The 24,907-nt window shown below is 40.1% G+C and overlaps 1 protein-coding gene across 1 annotated transcript in view; it reads left to right on the forward strand.

Moving 5' to 3' along the window:
- Window positions 1–277: 277 nt before the first annotated feature.
- HUWE1 (HECT, UBA and WWE domain containing 1, E3 ubiquitin protein ligase) overlaps window positions 278–24,907 on the forward strand; it is a 152,855-nt gene continuing 128,225 nt past the window's right edge. Inside the window, exons 1-3 of the mRNA XM_011991999.1 lie at window positions 278–397; window positions 619–718; window positions 6,771–6,908. The gene's annotated coding sequence lies outside the window, so the exon portion shown is untranslated. The remainder of the gene's footprint in view (window positions 398–618; window positions 719–6,770; window positions 6,909–24,907) is intronic.

Genomic DNA, 24,907 nt, shown 5'->3' on the forward strand with positions numbered 1-24,907 from the left:
TTCACAAGGCATCTGGCGAGGTCGTTAATTTTTAAAGGTAAATCAGATCAAATCATGTTCCCTTCCACGGCTTCCACCGTCCCTCGAATCAAATCCCAATTCTTAGCGACCCTATCATCCTCTATGGTTGCGTTTACTGGGCCTCGGGTAGCTCAGGCGGGGTCCCCTGCAAGGGACCCAGCTTCACCGCGGAGGGAGCTCCCTCCCGAGGGGCAGGGGCGGGGCTTCGCGTGCGGTGGGTGGAGCCCCAAATCGAGTTTGAGCTGAGCCGGAGCGAGGAGGCTTTCGACTGAGGGCTAGCGAGGGGAGCAGGGCTGGAGCAGGGCTGAAGCAGGGCTGAAGCAGGGCCGCGGACCCCGCACGCTCCTGCGGGCCCCGCGGAGCCATTGCGGCCGAGGTGAGCGTCTATCCCTGGACTGGGGAGCGAGCTCTGTACGCGCGGCCGTTCTCGGCTTCTCGCGGGTGGCAGTGGCGAGGTGGTGGGGGGGGAGTTCCCACGGGACCCTGCGCGGAGGCGCGGAGGTGGCGGCCTTGGGGAGCCTGCGGGAAAGGCTGCTGGAGGGGCTGGGCGGCCTGCCCCAACCCTCCCTGAACCCCGCCTCCTCTCCCCTCCCCCAGGCCTCGGCCGGCGCCAGCAAAGAGCTAGCCGCATCTTCGGGGGCAGCCGGGCAGCGGCCGGCGGCGCGGCGAGAGAGCGACTGACAAGAGGGGATGCGAGGTACCGGCATTAGCCATGGCCAAGTGGCCCTAAAGAGGGAGTAGAGGCCGGGCCTTCAGCATTTCTCACTGGTTCGAGGAAGGCGGCCTCAGAGGAGAGGGAAGGTGAGGGGCGGGCAGGCAGGCTTCGCGGGTAACTACTAGGCGTTGCATATATATGTTTTGGTATCTAAATGGTACTACACATACTCACACACATTCATTTTGACTAATTGCTTGTTTAAAAATCTAAGAATATGTCTTGTAGATCTTCTTATATCCGGGAATCCAAATTTATGTCGGGTTTTAAACAGCTGCATTGTATGATTGTACTACAGTTTAACCATTTCCCGATTGATATACATTAGCTTGTTTCTCTGTTGGGGGAGGGAGGGGACTATTACAAGCAATGCCATAATGAATGGGTTTGTGTATATGTATCATGCCATGTATGAGTATTTCTGTAGGATAAATTCTTAGAAGAGTAATCGCTGGGTCAGGGTGTATATGCATTTTGAATTTTTATACATTTGTCCAAATTGCCTTCCCAAAAGCCTGTACTAATTTACACTCTTTAATGTTGTGCGAGAGTGCCTATTTTTCCACAGTTATGCCAACACGTATTATCAATCTTTGTAATTTTAGCCAATTTAAAGGGCAAAAAATCGTATGTCATTGTTTTCATTTGCATTTCCCTGATTACTGGTGAAATTGATCATATTTTTGTTTGTAAATAGGCAAATATCAATAGTTTAGATAGGCAGTTTTCCTATTTATAAGCAATAAGCATTTTGAAATTTTAATAATAAAAAAACCTGTTCGCAAGAGAAACGAATAAAAATACCTGGAAGTAAACTATAAAACTTTATTGACGAATACCATAAAAGAACATCTGCATTAAAGGAGAAGGAATACTATGCTTCTGAATAAGAAGGCTCAATATTGTAGTGATGTCCATTTTTCCTATATTGGTTTATACAGTTGATGCAATTTCAATAAATATACCAAGTTTTTTTGGAACTTACTATGATTCTAAAGTTCATCTGGGGGAAAAATGGCTAAGAATAACTGAAAAAATATTTTAAAACGTAAGTTTTAAATAGGGATATTTGTACTACTGGCTATTAAAATGTACTGTAAAGGAACTATTTAAATTAGAACGGACAGAACAATGCATTAGAATGGAAAAGCCCACAAATCGAGCCAGATTGGATCCCAAGATTTGTTGGAGAAACACTGTTGGCTAGACGTGGAAAAACTGCCATATTCAGGCATCCCCCCCCCCCATCCCCGAAGCTTGAATATTCCTTTGAGGGCAGACTCCTTTGTTTGGAGAAAACCACTTTATTGGATCTTTTTGGTTATGCCAAGGTAAAGCTTCAGTAGTTAAAATTGGTGACTTTGGAACTAGAACTAATGATATGGCCTTTAGTTAGATTAAGATGGATTCAGGTTAGCCTGCAGTGCGGCGAGGGAAGGAGTCTGGATAATACAGGTTTAAGAATTTTTTTCCCTATCTAATGGGCAAAAAATGTTATGTCATTGTTTTCATTTGCATTTGTGTGCTTACTGTGGGATTGAACGTCTTTTAAATGTTAGTCCAGGAAAATATGTTATTCCTGGAGACAGGTAACAATGGGGGACTCTTTACTCCCCTTCCAGAATGGAGTTTGGCTAATTGGTACAGCCTTGCCCGGAAGCGTGAGAATAAACAGGTTGACTTTTTAAATTTTCCTCAAGCACTAGGCTCTAGACACCTAGATCGGGGGCGGAGGCAGTTTTCAGGACATGGCCGAGATTTGGCGCTGAGCTGTGTCATCGCGAGGTTTGGCAGCCAGCTCCGCAGTGGGTCGGAAACCTCGTGGTAGGCGAGATCCCTGCAGGACGGGAGGTTCCTCCCTTCCCCCGAAAAACTCCCAGTCATTTTCACGAAGCCCCGCCTTTCTCCTTTTTAGGAGTGTGCACCAGGTCTCGCGATATCTTATGTTTCCTAAAGGCGAGGCGCGGGCGGCATCCTGCGGTGAATTAAGAAGGTCTCGCCGAGCTAAAGCGTAATATCGCGATAGTTCTCAACGCATGCGGGAGCCGGCCCCGGTAGGTTGGCTCCGCCCCTCACTGCTTCGTTAGGTTGTGCGTCATTTGCTTTTGGCTTCGCGTAGGGTGAAGCTGTAGCTACTTCGGCTTTGGTGGGAGGGAGGAGGGGTCTGGAAAGGGCTGGGCTCAGGCTTTTCCCGTCCGGTAGAGGCTCTCGCGGGATCGCGCGGAAGCGGCGGTGGCTCGGCTACTGACTGCGGTAGCCGCGGAGGCGGCGGCAAGGTCTTCGGCTCGTGCCGTTCTAAGCCGGAGAATTCTCGCGGGAGCGGGGTTACGTCCTCGTGGGATTCGTTGGCGGTGGCTGAGGTAGCTCAGGGGTGGGGGGGGCAGTGACTAGGGTCGGTCCGCCTGCTGTTAAGATGGCGGCGGAGGCTGATGTCTGTCCGGCCAGGACCAAGCACAGAGGTGTTGGCTATCTGCCTTTATGACGCCTCTGAGGTACCCAGCGTTAAGGAGGTGACGATTGGCGAAACGCCGGGGTGCCGGTAAACCAGACCTGAGGCGAAGACCACCTAGTTTCTAGTCCGTTGAGGCGACACCATTTCCCGGGCCTCGGCCGCGTGTGGGCCCGCCTTTGCTCCACCGATCGGTCAACGCCTCCGTTGTCGCCGCCGCAGTGGGCGGATTGGGAAGGGTGGGAGGGGAGTCTGGAGTTCGCTGTGGAGTGGGGTTGGGGGTTAAATTGGACGGTGGGAAAGAGAGGAGCAACCAACGACGACTGGCCCCTATCCCCTACCTTTTCTGCCGGCCAGCCTCCGTTCTCAGCACCTCCGACGACCCGGATGAGTACCCTGGTTTTTCTCGAGGTGGGGTCATCTTCGCCAACTCCCGCTGTTTTAGAGCTAAGGCTTAGGGGTCAAGCAGTAGTGTCACTGGCGTACTCCTCCTCTCCCCACACCCCTCCTAATTCTATCGTCCCATCTAATCTTCATCTACGTGGATAGTTGAGGTTCGTATTTAAGGGAGGGGGAGTCAAAGCTTTTTCCTGTGATTCCTTCCCCAGTTCTTCTAAATTCGAGGTTAGCCTGAGTCCCCTAGCCCGCCTCGTCTCCCCATTTCATTGGTCCCCTTGGCGCAGGCGTTGACTAGAGCCTATCCTGTTGCCTGCATTTACTCCATCTTTGTGGATGGAGCCATAGTAGCCTTCCATTTCCTCAAGTCTTCATGTTTGTATGACTCTGATCCTGATTTCTTAGCTCTGCATGCTGCTAAACCACTGTTAAGCGAAACTTTGAACGGGTCGGTGGTTGGATATTGCAGTTTAAGTGGCCTTTTCGTTTATGGCCATTAGCCTTCCCTTCCTCATTCCTCCCCCTCAAAAGGCTGTAGAGGATAACCCTCCAGTAAGCCCGCTTTTTGTCTTCATCCCACTTCCATTTCCCTTGCAAGCCTGGGAACCGCCCCTTTTCCCTGCCTTGCTCTGAGTTTCTAGGAGCCTCTTGGTCTGTGGACATCTGTTTTTGCTGCTGAGTACCTCTTACCTGCTTCTCACTTCTTAATCTTTCTGTCCCCCACTCCCCATACTCCTTTTCCAGGAGCTGAATCCCCTAGAAGGAAGATAACCCTCCTCTCAGGCTCCCCTACATTTTACCCCTTCCATTTACTAGAAAACAGCATTGATTGTCCTGCCCCTCAATCTGCCCTGTTATTTATTTTCTCTTCCCCCCATGCCACCGTTACTGTAGGCAGTTAATTTCCTATCATTTTTTTCTCCTTTGTAGATTACATGTTCAGCATTGTTTTAGCCCCAGTGTTGCATAGATTGAGGAGATACCAACATTCCCCAGTCATAGGCACGGCCTGGTATGGTGGAATTATTAGTGTGTTTTGGATTCACATTGAACCTTGTGACCTTGGGCAAAATTTCAGATTCTCAGTTCATCTATATAATGGGGATAGTTGTGCTTACCTTAGAGGGTTGTTGCTAGAATTAGTTTAAAAAAAAAAAAAAAAAAAGTAAAATGTCTTAACTCATGGTAGGCACATGATAAATTAAGATTACTTTTTGGTGTAAGAATATATTGGTAGATGTACCTGTGTCATATGCTACTTTTATGACCTGGGAAAGAATAAGAGATTTTTGTTTCTTTAACTGTACATTCTTGGTATATTTCTAGGCCAGATCTATAACTTTTATGTTTTTTTCCTCATAGGCCAAACTTTTTATCTCCAATGGTTCATGATGTTTGAGCGTGATTCCCACTCTTTGTTTCCTTCTAATGGTCTAGGAATTTCAGTGCGTAATCACTATCCTGGAATGACCACCAGCCATAATGTTCCTGTCAAGAACCACACCCAAGTGTTCTACCTTTTGGAAGGGGTGCCTCATGCCCTGCCTACTCATTTCTTCCACTCCTCCAAAGGCAGTCCGTCCTGTCATTCACTCTACAAAAGTAATTTGGTGCCATGCATTTCACAGTGGTAAAAGGAGCTTCTGTTAGCTAGATTTCAAGTATTCATGCTACTTTTCCCCTCCCTCATTTGTTTGGTTCCTCAGATCAGTGTGGGGATCTGCTGTTTGGCATCTTCTTACCTGAGCAAGATAATTCCTATCTAAGAGAGAAAGATCATTTGAAATACCAAGCTGCTTTTCCATAGCGAATTACTGTTGGCTCTTTAATACACTATTTCCTGTTGTGTTATTGCCATTTTATATTTTCTAACGTACTTATTAAACAGATGTGACTATAGTTGATTTGGATAAAGTTTTCCTTTTTTTTTTTTTTTTTTTTTTAAAGATGGAGTCTTGCTCTCGGCAGGCTGGAGTGCAGTGACGTGATCTTGGCTCACTGCAACCTCCGCCTCCTGGGTTCAAGTGATTCTCCTGCCTCAGCCTCCAGAGTAGCTGGGACTACAGGTGTGTGCCACCATGCCCAGCTAATTTTTGTATTTTTAGTAAAGACGGGGTTTCACCACATTGGCCAGGATGGTCTCGATCTCCTGACCTTGTGATCTGCCCGCCTCAGCCTCCCAAAGTGCTGAGATTACAGGCTTCCTTACTGTTAATATATTGATTAGACCAATATTAAAGTGTAACATTTTACAATTTTTTTTTTTAACTAATTCTAGCAACAACCCTTTAATACAAGCACAACTATCCCCATTATTTTACTTCGGCTGGGTGATGGGAATTGAAGTAGAAACATGGTGGTGAAAAGTTTACTAGGATTTAAAATTTGCGGGAGGTAACCATCCCATGATTAGCTGTATGTGGACTGTAGTTTTGAACTTCAGGGTCTGCTTTATTTAATTTGAAGTGCTTTGTAGGTAATAAAATTTTCTCCCATTTTCATTGGAGGGCAGGAGATCACTTTTTGTTTTGAGATTTTGCATTGGTGCATTTTACAGTGGGTTAAGCAGTGATCACAAATTTACTAAACCTCAATTTCAGTTTGACCCTTATTGAGCATTAGAATAAATCTGGGAATGATAATCTAGGTGTGACCTAAAAGTTTAATTTATTCTAGGTAGATCTCTGAGAAGAGAGGAAGGAGTGACAATACCAAATAAAAACTTTGTCTAAGGTTCAAGGGCAAAGTTCAACCTGAGTTGCCAGGATGTTTATCGTTTGTCTCCCAGTATGGCCAAAAAGCATGTATGAAGGTGAAGAATAATTTTTATATGTACAGTTTTTTTTTTTTTCACAGAAACAATAAAGCAAATATATCCTTAGTGTTAGTTTATATTGAGGGTAGAAACTTGTCTAAAAAATAAAGTGACTTCTGTAATTTCATTTGGGTTGAACTGAGTTGTTTGCAGGAATGTTAGTCTAAGTGTTAGAAGTATTACAGTTGTTGGTTCTGAATTCTTCAGTTACTTCTCAAAGCAGGTACTAAAAAATGCAAATAGATATGTAAGGACTATTGCTTTAGAAATAATAACTGGCTATGTTTGAACATAATACAATGGTTAACCCTCCTCACACATACTAATAAATGTGTTGTGTATCTCACTCCTCTCCCCCAACTTATTTTTTGTAGGTCCTCCAGTAGCCTGACCTGAGTGGGTTAGTGATCCAGAGAAACCAGCAGGCCAACTTGGTCAGGAAGGTTCGGGAAGCTGTTGGAGCAGTGTGGGGAATTTCCCACCAGGATGAGTATGATTGGCTGTGATTTTAGGTTAGTTTTTGTAAATCTCTGTGGGAAGTATTTGTATTTTACTTCCTGGAATGGAGATACTAGGGGTGGATGTATTCCCATTCTGTAATTGAGCTACTTTGGTTTCTTCCATTTTCTGGATCTGATGTGGTACTGGTTGCTTCTTTTGTTAAAGTGGAGCTCATTACTGCATTAAAGGAAATTATTTAAATGAATGATGTCTGTACATGATTTTTTTAAATCACCCTAGGCATCATTCAGAAAATAAAATTGCAAGGCATTATGTTTAACCAATTCTTGTTAAAGAGTTATGAAAAATTTCAAACATGCAAAAATTGAGTAGTGTAATAATCCCACCGCTTACCCATCACCAGCTCTAATAGTATCAACTTGCACATTCTACTTCATCTATGCTTCTGTTTTTTTTTTTAAATTTTTTAAAATTGAGATGGGGTTTCACTGTGTTGCCCAGGCTGGTCACAAACTCCTGGGCTCAAGCCATCCTCCCTTCTTGGCCTTCCAAAGTGTTGAGATTACAGGCATGAGCCACCATGCCCAGCCTGTTTCATCTATACTTCTAACCACTGCCCCCGTCAATGGGTTATTTTGAAATAAATCCCTGTCATACTTATTTGTAAAATACTTGTTTGTATTTCTAAAAGGCAAGGGCTCTTTAAATATAAGATCAAAACTATTATCACAACTGAAAAAATTAACAAATATTTAAAAATATCAAATATAAAATGTTCAGATTTCTCTGATTTTTTTTAAGCTCTGTTTTTTTTTTCTTTTACAGTTTGAATCAGGATCCTGAGAAAGCACATTTATTGCAAAGCATTGATACAGCCCTTAAATCTATTTTAATCTGCAGATTCCGTCTTTTTTGTTTTTTTTTCTTCCAATTTGTTTGTTGAAGAAATTGTCCTATATATAGTTTCCCGCCCCCCATATTTGGGGATTACAGCCCAGTAGTGTTGTCTAACCCATTCTTGCTAAATTAAAGACCCTGGAGGACCCATTATAAGGGAACAATGGCTATAATCTCCTGTATCCCAGTTGGAGTTGATAGTGCTGTCCTAGGCACTATCCTAAAATAACTAGTCATGGATTCCTTTTTCTGTGGCAAAGTCTGATTTGATACCTGACTTCAGTTCCATGTCTTGGCCTTGCTTATTGCTCCACGTGAAAAGTAGGCCTCCTGGTGGAAGAAGCTAGTGTTTCCTAATGACCTGATTGTGCCTTTGGGGTTTTTCATGCATGGTTTCAATTTCCTTAGGTGATTTAGTTATTTTTATACTACTTTATAATGTTGCTTTTTATTCTTTTGATTTTAGTATCTCAGCTGTTCTGACCCATAACTTCTAAGCTATTAAGACCTAATAATGAGTTCGTGGCTGTCACGCAGTTCTTGAAATGGCAATACTAAAACAATTTTTGAGAGCTTCTACTTACATCTTGATTTTCAGCTATTATACACAACCTTAGTTTTCCTACTGTGATTTTTCATTTCATTTCATCTGAAATTTGTGTTTCCTTAGCATAAATTCCTGTAAACTGTTCATTTCTTTCCTTGTGCTGCATTGCCCATTCTGGGATCTACCCTGTGTCCCTTTCATGGCCAAAACCTGAGAATGGAAATTGGACCCATTAGGCTCTAGTCAGCCTTTGACTTAGGCACAAACAGGGGCAGAGCAAGGCCACACTTGTGCCTGCCTTTAAAATGAGAGTAATTTCAAGGGGCAGGGAGGGTAGAAGTAACAAGTGAAAGTTTTTGAAGTATTTAGATGAAATATGATTGTGAATCAACCAAGTGCTATGGATCATGAATTCAGGCCTTTTCAATTATTTGTTCATTAATGGAGAAATAAATCACTGGTTGAAAATTGATTAAATATGAAGTGATTTCTTGGGAGTTGCGGTAAATTCGTGAATTCAACAAAAATAATTTGAGGCACGTTGGATATAGTGATTAGATACTTAGCCTTGAGTTTTCTGTAGTTAGGAAGTTTGGACGAAATCACTTAATCCTGAATTTGTGAAACTAGGATAATTGTTCATAGAGTTTTGGCACACAGTAGGCATTCCAGTATTTGAGTTTTTCCCACAATTCTTAGCTGCAGATTTACAGTGGAAATGCTGTTTTTTTTTTTTTTTCTTCTGTTGTGTGTTTTCAACCATGAGTTCAAAGTGTTATTGAAATGCCAAACTTGGTTGCTTTGAAAATATTTGTCCTTCACATTCCATGTTACCTCTTCTGGAGTAAGATTAAGTTGTTGATTGTTGTGTAGTTGTAACCATTTTAGACTGCTTTACAATGATCTCGCTATCTATAAGGTTGATATAAGTACTTGGGCTTTTGGTGTTTTGCTGTATTATTGTTTCCTCAATGACTGGTTACTAGATGTTTATATATGTTAATGTCAGGAATAATTCAGCTTTTAAGTCGTTTGATGTGTCATAGGTGTTGAGTTGTTAAAAGTTGATGTACTTGTTGACCAGCTTGGTCTTCCGGATATAGAAATCCTTACAGGTAGTGAAGAAGTGGCTCTATGAGTAAAACAACTGTAGGTTTTGTTTGGGCTGTTAACCTGAGCATTTTCAACTTTTAAGTTCTCTTTAAAAGTTTTTAGTCATTTGGCTTTAAAAATTATAGTTGGTGGCATAGAGTGATCCCATAATGTGATTTTACAGAAAGTTGGAATGTTTTAATTTATTATGAATGTACCATTACGTGGAGATTGGGATTGTAGATCTGATTCAGTCTGGACTGCTGATCGAACTAGATGAATGTTAAAATTCTTCAACTCTTGAGATTCTGATTGTGTAATCTTAGGTATTGAAAGACAGCAGTTTTTCCTTTCAGTAGTCATTAAGTAAATGGTGGCTAAAAGTAGGGAGATGAATTATTCTGGAATGACCTTTCACTATAACCATTTAGATTTAAAAGATTGGTGAATCTGAAGATACTGTCATGAATTTATGTACCACCTTTAGCACAACCCAGGTTTTAGGTCCTTGTGATTAGATATCAGAGATAATTGCCCCAGCAGTGCTTGGGTATATTGCATTTGGTGGCTGTTTATGTTTTGGAATGATTTTGGAAAATTACTTTGGGTACATTATTTGCTATGATTATTTCCTTAAATGCCTGTCTATTTTATAGTGAGGCGTATTTCTCCTGGTCTTTGCTTTTTTTTCCTTTTCTTTTTTTTTTTTTCAAACTTCCACTATTCTTTATTACGGCATTCTGACAATTGAGTTCTTATAGGTGGAAAGACCTTTCAGCACAGCGATTAAGAACATGAACTCGGGAGCTAGATTCACAGAGTTCAAGTTCTGATTCCCACTTCTTACCAGGTGCGCCATGTTGTGCAAATTACTTAACCGCTTTGTGCCACGCAGTCCTTCATCTGTAAAATGATGATAGTACTGCCTGCCTTGTAGAGTTCCGAAGAAGTTTAGCTGAATTAGTGCATATAAAGTGCTTAGAACAATGGTTCTGAAACTTTAGGGAACATCAAAATCACCTAGAGGGCTTCCTAAGACAGATTGCTGATCCCCACTCCCAGAGTTTCTGATTCTGTAGATCTAGGAGGGGCCCCAGATTTTGCATTTCTGATAAGTTCCCAGGTGATACTTCTCTAGTTCCTGCAAATTGGCAGCTGGATCTAGAGGCTTGATAAATTTCAGGTTCATTCCCTTTGGCAAATACATTGGGGGGTGGGGGGAAGGTGTTCATTCACAACGTTGATTATGTTGTGATGACTTGAATTTTTTGGATCCATTAATTTGTTGGGGGGGCTACAAAATGGTGACGTTCTAATGCTATCATTTTGTTTTCATCTGTTAGCTGGAATAATTTTATGTTTTCCCTTATGTTTTGTTTGGTTACTCAGCAATATAGTTTATATAGGAAGAGCAGGATAAATACTCAATTTTTTTAAACATTGCTTTCAAGATGATGAATTGGTTTCCTGTCATCTTCAAAAGGTTACACATATAAGTGTATATATAACTATGCATCCATAGATGTAAACATTTGATGGGTTTCAATACATTGCAGTTCTAATCCTTAGCGAAGTTCAAATTGTCCCACTTGTGGCTAGTGGGACTTTCTTAAAGTTGGCTCCTGATTCTTACTGACATGCTCTCTAGTAGTCTTTGATAGAGCTTCCTTGCTATCTGGTATGTCAAGATGTTTCCAGGCTCATTCTTGTGCATTTCTGCCCCAGACCTGGAATCAGCTAATGGGATTAAGATAAAAGGTGAAGTCAAAAGAAATTCTGTTTTTGCCAAAGGTAGCTTGGAACTTTCTATCAAGTTCTACTTTTCTCTTTCCACTTAACCTCCCTAGCCTGCCTCTTCATTCTTCTCTACCTTTTTATTAGAGTTTAGGTGGAAAGGTTTGAGAAGCCTTATAATCATGGGACGATCATGGAGCCCAGGCAATTCCGGATTTGGGACCTGGCCACTTACTAGGTCTGTCAGTTTGGGCAAGTTAACCTGTATCAGTTATGATCTGGGGAAATACCTTACTCATGCGGTTATTGGAATTAAAGAGAAAATGTAAGGTGTTAGTACATGGTAGGTGATCGGTAGATGGTGATTTATTTAATGTACTATTTCACATAACTCCTTCAATGCCTCAGAGGTGGACAGTCAGGGTAGTGAAAAAAATATAAGGTGTTAGTACATGGTAGGTGATCGGTAGATGGTGATTTATTTAATGTACTATTTCACATAACTCCTTCAACGCCTCAGAGGTGGACAGTCAGGGTAGTGAAAATAATGGCCGTTTAACAAAATGTGTCTGGACACTTTAGGTCTGTGTGGGATCATCAGTGGTGAGGTGGGATGGGGTTTTTGGGTCTGAGACTTTGGCCAGTGATAACTTAATGTTCCAAAGAGTAGTTTTTCACTTTGAAACTCCTTAGTAGTCACATTTATACCCTCTGAAGGGTCTTAGCCAGTTCTGTAATGTGTATTACATTGGTTACCTTGATCTCTCTCCATCTATACAGGCCCCTCCTATTCAAGGTGTTCAAGGTTCTGTTGTAACCTTAGTAACCTATAATGAGTCTTCCTAATAGTCATCAGTATCACCACTGTTAACACACTTGAGCAGCACCATACATGGCAGGTCAGCAAACAGGTAAATCTTATTTTTTTAAACATTACACATAATATCTAAAGTATAGTATGTGGCACGCGGTAAGTGCTGCTCAATAAATGGAAGTAATTGTTCAGTTTTTAGCTTAATAATCTTTTTTTTTTTTTTTATGTAACATTTACTGAATGTTGCTAAGTATAAGGAGTAAGGGACATAAAATGAATGAGACTTGATCTCTGCCCTTGAGAAACTCACAGTCGAGTTAAGGACTGTGAGATCATGTTTAAAGTTCCTTAGCCTTTTCCTTTGTGTCATCATTTCTTCCCCTGCACTGTCTATGCATGATATAGCCTGTCCATTGTTTCTCACAGCTTTCCTAATTCTGTGTGCCTCCCCAGCCTTTGAGACTGCTGATATGTGAGAAAGCCAACAATTGTCTTCCATTAATACAGGGTTAATATCAAGAAAAACCTTTGGGCTAATACTGGATTTCAGAGTGGCACGTGCAGTTGACATTACAATACCACTTTATGGTCTTTAGATGGGCCTATATACCTGGGCTCCAGCCTCTTTCCTGTTCCTTTAAACTGCCTTCCTTCCATCTTTCCTCCGCTATACCCTACCCTTAACTTATTTAGTACATAACAATAGAGGCTCCCATACCCAGGTAGTGATCACGTATCTAAAGAGACCGCTGTGCTTCATATAAACTAGGATTTGAGTGGGCCTAGGGTATATCACTAAATTTCCATGCTTATCTATAAAACAGTAATCGGAAAGCCTATTTCATAGGTTGCTATGAGCATTAAAGCGAGATGGTGCATTTTTAAATGCTTATAAAGTATGAAGATAAGGTCATTATAATTTATATAAAATATTTACTAGCTATGTTACTTGGGGCAAATTACCTCATCACTGAGCCAGTTTCCTCATCCTTTAAATGAAGATGGTGATATCTCATTCATTTAACAAATACTTATTGAGGACGTAGTCGTTGCAGCTACATCCTGGGAATACAAAGATAAGTGACTGGAGAATGTAGGACAGTGTGGTCTAGGGGAAGGAGACTTGCGAATCACACAAAGGGATCAGTATGGTAATGTGAGGAATGAACAAAATGTGCTGTAGCGGTTTACAGGAAGGCATCAGAATGTCACAGAGTTTTGTTAGGGTTAAGCAAGATAAATGAAAAGTACTTCATGAATTCAAAAATGCTATACAAAGAAGTTAGTTAAATGTATCCCAAATGAATCAATGGTCTCAACTATTATTATTTCTTCACAAGACTTACTCTTTAGATGCATTTATTTCTTTGAGCTAGATTTTATGACCTCCTTAAGGGTGTTACCTGTAGTAGAGTATCCTGAAAGTAATGCTTTTGTCTAAAAGGATTTTTTTCATCCATTTTATCATTTTCTAGTTTTTAATCACTGAATTAATTCAGGAAAAACTAGAAAATGTGTGCATATTTGGGGAGGGGATATACATAATTCCACCGCAATGTTTGGTCACTATTAACATTTTGGTGTATTCACATCTTAATGATAAGGGTAGTATTTAAAATCTAGTAGGAAATTTTAAGGATAGGCATTTCCCAGAATAGGAAACTAAAAACGTCCACTAACAAGAAAGGGTACTCAAACGGATAATCAGAAATGCAAATTTAAATAAGTTTTTTAGTCATTAGATTGGTAAAAAATAATTTGATAATATCAAGTCATCGTGAAAGGTATAAGGAAGAGTCTGGCCTTATAATACTGCCTACAAGTGGCGTAAATTGATACAGCTATTTTGGAGGTGATTTTGGCAAGTTGCAAGAGAGTACATACTATGTGATGCTATTTATGTTTTTAAAAAACCATGGCAAACTGACAAGTTTATTTGGGAGGAGGGATCATGGGGAACTTTACCTTTTTCTGTAATGTGTGCATTTCTACTTCTGAAAAATTTAAAATATACTGAGAAGTACAGAGAATAATAAAACAAAAATTCCTATCCCTATTCCCACTCCAGAATTGATCGTTTTTAACATTTATTTTTGCCTTAAATTTTTTTGTGGGGTGTGAAGTAACACAAGTTGAGCGTCCCTAATCTAAAATTCAAAATGCCCCAAAATGAGTGCCAACACGATGCCACAAGTGGAAAATTCTACAGCTAAGTACTTAACACTTTGTTTTATGAGCAGAATTATTAAAAATATTCTATAGGGTACAACGAACATTATTTGGGTGATGGTTACACTAAATGTCCAGACTTCACTACTACGCAATATATCCATGTAACAAAACTGCACTTGTGTCACCTACATTTATACAAGAAATTGTGTATAATACCTTTAGGCTGTGTGTATAAGGCGTGTATGGAACATGAATGGATTTCGTGTTTAAACTTGAGTCCCATCCTCAAGATGTCTCATGATGTATAGGCAGATATTCCAGAATCTGAAATCTGAAATCCTGCTGGTCCCAAGCACTGGATAGGAGATACTTAACCTGTATAGGTAAATAGGAGATGCTTTTTTAATACCCAGCATTCCCTTCCCCCCCCACAATCAGTACAATGAATTGCTTGAATTTTTATACTGTGAGAATGGTATAAATTATGAATTTATAAATAAATTAATTACTAAAATCATTTATTAAGAATGCTTTGGGAATAGAACTTTTTTTGTTTGCTTATTTTCTTCTTAACTCTTGTTTGAAAACACTTTCCTGAATTTGTTTTTAAGTAATCTTCTTCATGAATGTAGAATTATACATGGCTTATTGTTGAAAAATACAGATAAACAGACAAATCTCCGCAAACCCCAAACTCACAGATAAAATACTCTTAACGTTTTGGTATGCAGTATCTTCCAAGGCTTTTCTTAACAGCTGTGTAGCCATATTATATATTTTTTCAGAAATACTCTTTTTAAAATGTAATTCATTACCTCCCTTACAGCTTTCAATTTTGTATGAAAAATTTCAAACAAAAATGCTGAAAACATAGCACAATGAACATCTGTGTACCATCAGCTGGATCCAACAATTAAGTATTTGCCATATTAGATTTATATGTACAGATGTGTGTTTAATTTTTCTGAACATTAGAAGTAAGGATGACACTTTTAAGGATAATGTTTCAGCTTCATGTCTTAAGAATAAAGACATCTCGGCCTGGTGCAGTGGCTCACACCTGTAATCTGAGCACTTTGGGAGGCCAGGGTGGGTGGATCATCTGAGGTCAGGAGTTCGAGACCAGCCTGGCCAACATGGTGAAACCCTGCCTCTACTAAAAGTACAAAAATTAGCTGGGTGTGGTGGCACCTATAGTCCCAGCTACTCGGGAGACTGAGGCAGGAGAATGGTGTGAACCCGGGAGGCGGAGCTTCCAGCCTGGGCGACAGCGAGTCTCCGTCTCAAAAAAAAAAAAACAAGAGTAAGGACATCTACAAAACCACGATACCATTATCATGCCTAGGGAGTTTGTTATTTTTTCTTAATACTGTCTAATATCCAGTTCATATTCACATTTCCTCAGTTGTCCCCAAACTGTCTTTTTTTTCAAGCTGTTTTCTCCAAACTAGTGTAGAAATGGTATTTTTATATTTGCTCTTCCCACATATTGACCCCTGTTCTGTGTCTTTGTCATTATGTATACTTCTGTAGCATTTTTAATGGCTACATTGTATTCTATTACATGCAGAATTTATTTAACCAGTTTACTGTGTTCACACCTTTTGCTGTGTTCATACTTTTCCCTCAGTTGTCCCCAGACTTTTTTCAAGCTGTTTTCTCCAAACTAGTATAGAAATGGTATTGTTAAATTTGCTCTTCCCACATATTGACCCCGTTTCATGTCTCTGTCATTATGTACACTTCCGTAGCATTTTTAATGGCTACATTGTATTTTATTGTATGCAGAATTTATTTAACCAGTTTGCTGTGTTCACACTTTTCCAGTCCCAGTTTCTCATGATTTTAAGTAATGCCTCCTAACATATAGGTAATTCAGCATTCAGTAAATAAGTGTCGAATGAAAGAAGGAAGCATAGATACATCCTAATAGATAAATATTTATGAGATCCATATTTAATATTTTTAATTTTTTATTTCCATAAGTTTTTGGGGAACAAGTGATATTTGGTTACATGAGTAAGTTCCTTAGTGGTGATTTGTGAGATTTTGGTGCACCCGTCACTGGAGCAGTATACACTGAAACCAATTTATAGTATTTTATCCCTCACCCCTTTCCCACCCTTTCCCCCTGAGTCCCCAAAGTCCATTGCGTGACACCCATATTTATGTCCTTAAGAAATTTCTACAACCGGAATGCAAAAATGTAAGGCTTTTGATACTCATTGCTAAATTGGCCTTTAGAAAGGCTAACCTTGGATTTTTCACTGTGATACGTTTAGTATATGATCCATCATGATTTACAATATTATAGCACATCAGGATAAGCCTTGATAAATCAGAAGAGTATAAATCTGGATATAGCCAGTATCATTGTTACAGATGGCTCACTGCATATTTTTTATATATGTATGTATATGTGTATATATATATGCTGCCATATTTTTCCAGGGGCTAGTTTGACTTCTCTACCTTGGAGGGCTTTGCAGTTTGTTAACCCAGGTCCCTGCTCCTTAAATTTCTTTAAATATCTTGGTGAGACCAGCCTTAAAAGGAAGTATAGTCTGGAGAGATGCAGACATCACTAGAAGATATCCTTTCACCTAGAGAATTTTAGATTTTTGCTTTTAAAAAGTAAAGACAGGCTGCTTTTATGGGTGAATTCAAATCTCTCCCTCTAGCAAACAAATTACCAGCAGCTTTAAAAGGGCAGTCTTCATGTCCAACAGAAAAGCTGGATGATACCCTATATTTCATATTATCCATATCAAACTCCTTATTTTATAGGCCTAGTTGCAGGAGTAATGACATATCCATAGTAACATGGCTGGATAGTGATGAAATTGAGCATCAAACCCAGATTACCTAGTCTAGTATTGTTTTCACTATGTTTTATCTTTCCTTAAAACTGAACTTTATTTCTAAATATGCCATCTGGTGTCATCTGTGGAAATACGAAGTAAGTGGCCCTCTTCCTATGAGAAAGTTACTCCCCAAATAGGGGAATTTTAGAGTAGAAAGTTAATGTGAGAAAGGCAGAAATCCAAAGAAAGCTCAGTTTCTTTGCCCTTTTGACCGTAGTTATTACTTTCTGACATGAGGTCAACTTGGAGCTCATTCACAGAACAGTTTGATATGGTCATGTGTTTTCATGCATGTATGGATGCTATAAATCAGTAGATGAGATTGAATTTCCTGTTTGTAAAACTTTCAAATTAAAGGGATGCTTTCTAAGTCCATCTTATTTTCCCTTTTTTCAACTATTTTAAACTATAACATGTTTGCTATTTTTAAAAAGACTGAAACAAAATAAATGTTCACACCTTTTAGCATTATAGTTATTACTATGTTAAGTATATGCTATGTTAAGTATTTATATACTATGTTAAGCTTTTTATGCTGAAGTAACGGTGTGAAGTAGATGTGTACATTTATTTTCATCCAAATAGCTAGTAGCTCCTGTTTTTCTTCCTGGCAAACTCTATTTGATCTTTAAAAATATTCTCAGGTTAAAAGAATTATTTGCAGAAGTGTAGTTTTATTTTTTAAAAACCTAGGAATTTGTGGCAAGTAGAAAACTAGCATGGTTACTTTTAGCTATTTAGTTTTTGAAAATAATTCAGATTGTTCATGTTTAATATTTAACATTTGTCTTAGACTGAAGGCAAAGTATTACAGATAGTGCTTTAAGGGATCTTAGTTATTGTACTTCCATTTTACATTATGTTGGAAGCCCAGAATGTCATAAGATCTTAAAGCCAGTTGGTGGCTGAGAACTAGAGTACCTTTGCGTACTTCTCTTTCATTTTCAGTAAGCATCTTTCATGTAAATAGATACGTTGTGAAGCAGTAGATTGTTCAGAATTGTCTGGTTTATTTAAGAACATTTGAAATAACTATTTGGCAGGCTGTGTGGAGTGCTATTAAATTTACTCAGCCATTTTTTTTTCTATGTGTTGGGACACCTTTGTTTTTAAAGGCTTTGTTTTACAACTTTCTTATCAGTGAACTAATTTTATCTTCATAACAAACCTGTGAAGTTGGAATTCTTTTCAACGTCCTGGAAGGAGTTTGCTGCCAGATTGATAATTGTTATAAATAACTTGCTCTTTTAAACCATGCAAAAGAATCTTTGTCTCCATTCCTTCCAAATTCACTTGAACCAGATCAAAACAGTTGAGACCCAGTTAAAAATTTTGACTGAGTGGCATGGCCTGCACATTATTTAGTAGACTGTTTACCTTTTGCAGAACTGTATAATTTGAGAATGAGACTGGAGCCTCCCAATCTCATTGTCATCAAAGTAGAGTTTAAGTTGTTGGTTGTCTGCAGTTATGGCTAAAAGTATGGAGATTAATATATACTGTATGTTCTCCTTCATATGCAGGTAACGTGTAGAAAGATTGAGAAGGTCAGCTCTTTTGCATTTGATCAGATCTGTATATCTGTATTTCTATCTTATCAATCTGTAGAATACCTAGCATAAGGTTGCTGCCCTTAGATTAATCTGGAGCCAAAAGAGATAGAACAAATAACAATATGGCTTACTCTTTGCTGGGCACAATCCTATGAGATAGACTTGTTTACTTTACAGAGGTGACTGGACTCAGAGATGTATGGCAACTTGTCTAAGATCATACACCTAGTCAATGGAATTTAGGCCCAGGTCTGTCTATTTCTCAGGCCTTTCCATTATACTGTTGTCTTTTACTTCTTTTTTTTTTGAGATAGAGTCTCCCTTTGCCACCCAGGCTGGAATGCAGTGGCGTGATCTCAACTCACTGCAACCTCCGCCTCCCAAGTTCATGTGATTCTCCTGCCTCAGCCTCCCGAGTAGCTGGGACTACAGGCGTGTGCCACCATGCCCAGCTAATTTTTGTATTTTTAGTAGAGACGGGGTTTCACCATGTTGGCCAGGCTGGTCTTGAACTCCTGATCTCGTGATCCACCCACCTCAGCCTCCCAAAGTGCTAGGATGATAGGGGTGAGCCACCATGCCTGGCAGGCGAGGTTTGGTCTTCAGACATGCTGCTTGTTTCTCTGTAAACCCAAGGACTTGAGAGAATTGGAGCTGAATAATGCAAAAGGGGTGGAATTCTATTTCTTTCGTATCTGGTACCATCTTTATTGTATTTGACAGTAGCCTATCGTGGCTTTGGGAAAAAATACCATATACTTGTGTTTCATAAATGAAAGGGAAAAAACATTGTCATGGCTAAGCAGACAGTGTCTTAGCTTTCTTTAGGGCATTGGTTCCTAATGTTTTTCAGGTCATGGATCCTTTCAAGAAGCCAGTGAAAGCTGTTGACCATCTTCTGGGAAAAAGACCCACATATGTAAAATTTTCCATAGAATTTCAGGGTTTTTGTGGTGGTCATCCTTCAGTATAGGATGAGGAATTCTAAATATTCCTCTACACTTGTTTTTCTCTATATGTCATTAAGATGTCTAAATGGCTGTGTTGTTTGTTCTTGTATTTCTTAGTACAGGCGTCCCCAACTTAATGATGGTTCAACTTAGGATTTTTTGACTTTACGATGGTGTGAAAGCAAAACGCATTTAGTAGAAAGCTTACTTGAGTACCCACATAACCATTGTGTTTTCCACTATCAGTACAATATTCAGTAAGTTACATGAGACATTGAACATTTATTATAAAATGGGCTTTGTAGGCCGGACGCAGTGCCTCAAACCTGTAATCCCAGCACTTTGGGAGGCCGAGATGGGCGGATCACAAGGTCAGGAGATCGAGACCATCCTGGCTAACCCGGTGAAACCCCGTATCTACTAAAAAATACAAAAAACTAGCCGGACGTGGTGGCAGGCGCCTATAGTCCCAGCTACTCGGGAGGCTGAGGCAGGAGAATGGCGTGAACCCGAAAGGCGGAGCTTGCAGTGAGCTGAGATCCGGCCACTGCACTCCAGCCTGGGCGACAGAGCAAGACTCCGTCTCAAAAAAAAAAAAAAAAAAATGGGGTTTGTGTTAGATGATTTTGCCCAACCGTAGGCTCTAATGTAAATGTTGCAAGCATGTTTAAGGTAGGCTAGGCTATGATGTTGGGTAGGTTAGGTAAATAAAGTAAGTGTATTTTTGACTTACATATTTCCAGTTTACAATGGGTTTATTGGGATATAATCCCATCATATGTTGAAGAGCAACTGTGTATATTTTTCTAGACTTATTTTTCTACACTGTGGTCAAAGGGGTAAGCTTGGCTAACTGTCACTTTTGCTTAAAGATATACTCTGTATTACGCAAATTTAATAATTTATCTTCTGTGTTGATCTTATAATTGGTTGTGTTTTCAGCCTTTGGGCATGAGGAAGTTGTAATTCTCTTTTTTTGGTGTATTGATTCATTGCCTTTATATTATGATTGCTTCTAATCTACTTTATTTCTGATTTTTTTTTTCCTTATTTTCTACATTTCTGTACACCTGGCTATCTGAGTAGTCATCTCAATGCCCTGCATATAGTATGTTTATAATTGTTGAATGGAAAGATGAAGGTTAAATGAATCTAAATTTCTTTTTTCAGTTGAAAAATTCACCAGGAGTTTAATGTGACTTGGATTTTTTTTTTTTAGTTAAGCATTTACTGGATAGTTATTCATTTATTAATCTGCTGTTAATAAATGACAGTTAATATGCTGGTACAGGAATGCAAAGATAAATATGATACAGTCCCACTCTTGCAGAACTCACTATAGTGGGGAGACTGTCAGGTAGGTAAAGAGGTGTGCTGATTAAGGATCAATATGCAGGATATAGTTGGGGCTAAAGCATGTGGGGAGCTGAGGGAAATATTATGTAATATCATAGCACTGGTAAGAGAGGTAAGCAGGGACCAGGTCCTAGAGGTCTTGGATGCTGGTTTGAATAAGGAGTTTTGATGTAGGTGGGTTTTGAGTTTTAGGGAGATTGCTCTGGCAACAATGTGGAGGATAGAATGGAGGGATCCAGCAAGAAAAAGTCTCACTTTAAAATAACTTCAATTTATGAGACTTTTCAAAACATATACAAAAATAGAAAAAAGCATAATGAACACCCATGTAACTGTCACCCAGCTTGAACAGTTATCAACACAGGGCTGCTGTTTTATTTATACCCTACTCCTCCCCTCTATATTTTTATTAAAGCAAATTCCTAAGTCACAGAATGACAAAGCATATATTTAATAATCTAATGCCATGGCTCTCAAGGCTGGTCTGTGCTGCCAAATCACCTATACAGCTTGAAGAAGAAAAAAATCCCCACTTCAGACCTACTGAATTGGATAGCTCTGAAATGCCTGTGTGGTCAGGCATTTTTAGTTTTCAAAATAAGTCTCGGGTGAAGTAAATTATTTTTAAGATAATTTTAAAATAACTTCTGACAAATGAAAATATTTTCCTGAACTCATTGAATGCTGCCTGTGGCCCTTCTGGGTGAAATTCACCTATTCGATAAGGGCAGGCTTTTCTTTTACATTTTTATTTATTTTTTGTAGAGACGGAGGTCTCACTCTGTGGCCCAGGCTGGTCTCAGGAAAACTCCTGGCCTCAAGTGATCCTCCCACCTCAGGCTTCCAAAGTGCTGGGATTACAGGCATGCAGCAAGAAACTGACAATTCTTAAGGTGTAGACTAGGAATATTCCAGAGCACCAATTTAAAATGTGTAGACCAGGAGTCTGTTCCTCTTCTGCTTAATTTGCATAACTTACACTTAGGCATTGCTGTTCCTATTTTTTGTTTAGAATACCAAGAAGGGCTCCTTAGCATGCTGCCATTTCCTCTCTTGGTAAAATTGATAATCTACAACTTTGGTGAGCCATGTTTGGTTGCCTAGTTCTTCTGATGCCAGTTTCTCTAAGTAATTGGGAGTATCTGGGAAGAATAACTCTGAGATTTGCAGCTTCCCTGGACTGTGAATAGAGGATGTTGCAGGTGATGTGTTCTCAGATACCATTCTCACATCCAAGGTCAGTGTTGGAGGTTTCAGATTCCTCTTTCTTAGTATCTCTCCCTGCCCATATTTTCTTTGCTTAAGCATAACTGCAGTGCAGAGAAACACCCAGAGCCAGCGTAAACTCTTAATCTGAGGTATAGTGTTTTCAGATTTTAAATGAGAGACTCTTTCAAGGTATTTCTGCAAATGATTTCCAGATTTGTCTTGGGTGAGTAAAGGCTATTTTTCAGTTGCTTTATTATGACACTTTACTGTCAATGTGCAGTGAAACCTAGGTCAGCAATTCTCAGGGCACTTGAGAGTCATATTTTATGTGCCTAAGGATAGAGAGACTGGTGTCTGTAGGAGAGGGGCATAGCAAGATGGGCTGTGCGTATAGACATTATGTACAATGTAGAGTTGTGGAACAGATTTGGGTTTGATTCCAGGTTTTGCCACTTACTAGGTATGTGGCCCCTCTCAGTAAACTGGGCACAGTCTTCATCTCCAAGGATTAAAGATAATGCATAATAGGCATAGAGTAAGTGTTAGCTGTTGTTTTTATGATCATAAATGTTTTTCACAATATGTGTTGAGTGGATATTAATGTATTAATAGATAATCAGAAACTGGATGGAATGGAAAGCCCTGACAGTTATGTGGTGTTCACTTTAACAAATCATAATCAGTGACACCTATGCCTCTATAATCAAATAGTGAAGACCAGGCTGGGTTTCAAGATGCATCTTACTGCTTGACATGATGAATGGTCAGGGCAGCTGTCACCTGAATTTACTTTCAGAGACTGTAGGAGGCAAAAGGAAATCGTTGCAAGGCAAAAAGTAAAGTATTTTGCTTTGTGGTACTTTGGAGTTTAGTTTTCTGTAAGCATTTATTGTTTAAGAACTGCCATAATGCTTCCATGATTTCTATGGGGATTTTAGGCTCATTTAGATTCATCCCCACTCCCATACTTTCGTGCAACATCTCTTACCTGCTAGTAATAAACCAAAGTGCCTCCTGTGTGCCAAGCTCCAAACACCAGAAGATGTAGGAAAGAAGCTCCTAGAGTAGGCAGCAGCTAATCTAAGGCATTTGTTTAGATGGTGTTCTTAATTTGGTGCATGTCCTTTGGCTCAGGGGCCAGTGTTTTCTTCTTTAAGGAAAATTTTAGGCCTGGCGCAGTGGCTAACGCCTGTAATCTCAGCACTTCGGGAGGCTGAGGCCAGGAGGATTGTTTGAACTCAGGAGTTCGAGACCAGCGTGGACAACATGGCGAAAACCCTGTCTCTACAAGAAACATAAAAATTAGCCAGGCGTGGTAGAGTGTTTCTGTGGTCCTAGCTACTCTGGAGGCTGAGGTGAGAGGATTGCTTGAGCCTGGGAGGTTGAGGCTGCAGTGAGCCAAGATTGTGCCACTGCACTCCAGCCTAGGTGACAGAGCGAGACCCTGTTTCTTTAAAAAACAAATTACAAAAGGAAATCTGATTATAAATGGATCTATGATTTACAGGAAATTTGGAAGGTTCAGAAAAGCATGAAGCATAGATACAACTATGTGTTACCCTGCCACCTAGAGGCAACCATTAGAGGCCAACTACTAATAATGTTTATTTCTTCCTTTCCAAGGTTTTTTTACTTTCCCACCCTGTGGCAGACATTTTCTCATTAATAGGGAAGTGATAGGTACAGACTGCAATGTAATCACATATGGAGGGATATCCAGTCAAGATTTGAGGGGTTCGGGAGAGGATTGTCCTAATTCTGGATAGTATTCTGTTCAAACCCACATAAGTGCTTATTAGATTACGGTGAAATAGAGGCTAAATGGTCCCCTACCCCCAGTTTTCAAAGGGATTCTTACAGTTATCCCCTCTTTTCAAGACAATTTGCAGCCACTTGAGAACATAAGCTAGTGTCTTTATTTACCTTTTCCTCTACATTTTAGTGACCCCATAATTCTCTGCTTCCATTTACAGCCAACATATTTTTTTTCCCCCCCGAGATGTAGTTTCACTCTTGTTGCCCAGACTGGAGTGCAATGGTGCAATCTTGGCTCACTGCAACCTCTGCCTCCTGGGTTTAAGCGACTCTCCTGCCTCAGCCTCTGAAGTAGCTGGGATTACAGACATGCACCATCACACCTGGCTAATTTTTTTGTATTTAGTGGAGACGGGGTTTCACCGTGTTGGTCAGGCTGGTCTTGAACTCATGACCTTGGGTGATCCACCCGCCTTGGCCTCCCAAAGTGCTGGGATTACAGGCGTGAGCCACCGCACCTGGCTCAACATTTTCAAAAGAAGTTTTTACACATGCCATCTATGCTTTCTCACTTTCCATTGATTCCCTGACTCTAGTCTGGCTTCCATTCCCTCCATCCCACTGAAACAATTGCTTGTCAAATTGTCTCTGTTACCAATTTCAGTGGACATACCTCAGTTTGACATTTGATGCAGTTGATCACTCTTGCCATCTTTCGTTTCTCGTGATAGCATAATTGGCTAGTTTTGCTCTTTCCTCACCAGCCTCTCCATTGCTGGGTTTTCCTTCTTTCTTTGCCTTTACATTTTTATTATATTGTGTTTTTTTTTTTTGTTTTTGGTAGAGACAGGGTTTCATCATGTTGCCCAGGCTGGTCTCCAACTCCAGAGTTCAAGGGATCTGCCCTCAGCTTCCCAAAGTGCTGAGATTATAGGCATGAGCCGTTGTACCCGGCCCCACTTCTTTGCCTTACCTTTAAATGCTAGAGCAAATAACTCAGTTGTGGGCCTCCTCCTTTCCTTCTTTGTAAGCAATCATCTCCAGACCCATGGCTTCAAGTAATATATGTGTGCTGACAGTCACAGATTTGTTTTTTTTTTTTTTTT

Source organism: Mandrillus leucophaeus, unplaced genomic scaffold (assembly GCF_000951045.1).
Source record: "Mandrillus leucophaeus isolate KB7577 unplaced genomic scaffold, Mleu.le_1.0 Scaffold400, whole genome shotgun sequence".
NCBI classification, from domain to species: domain Eukaryota; kingdom Metazoa; phylum Chordata; class Mammalia; order Primates; family Cercopithecidae; genus Mandrillus; species Mandrillus leucophaeus.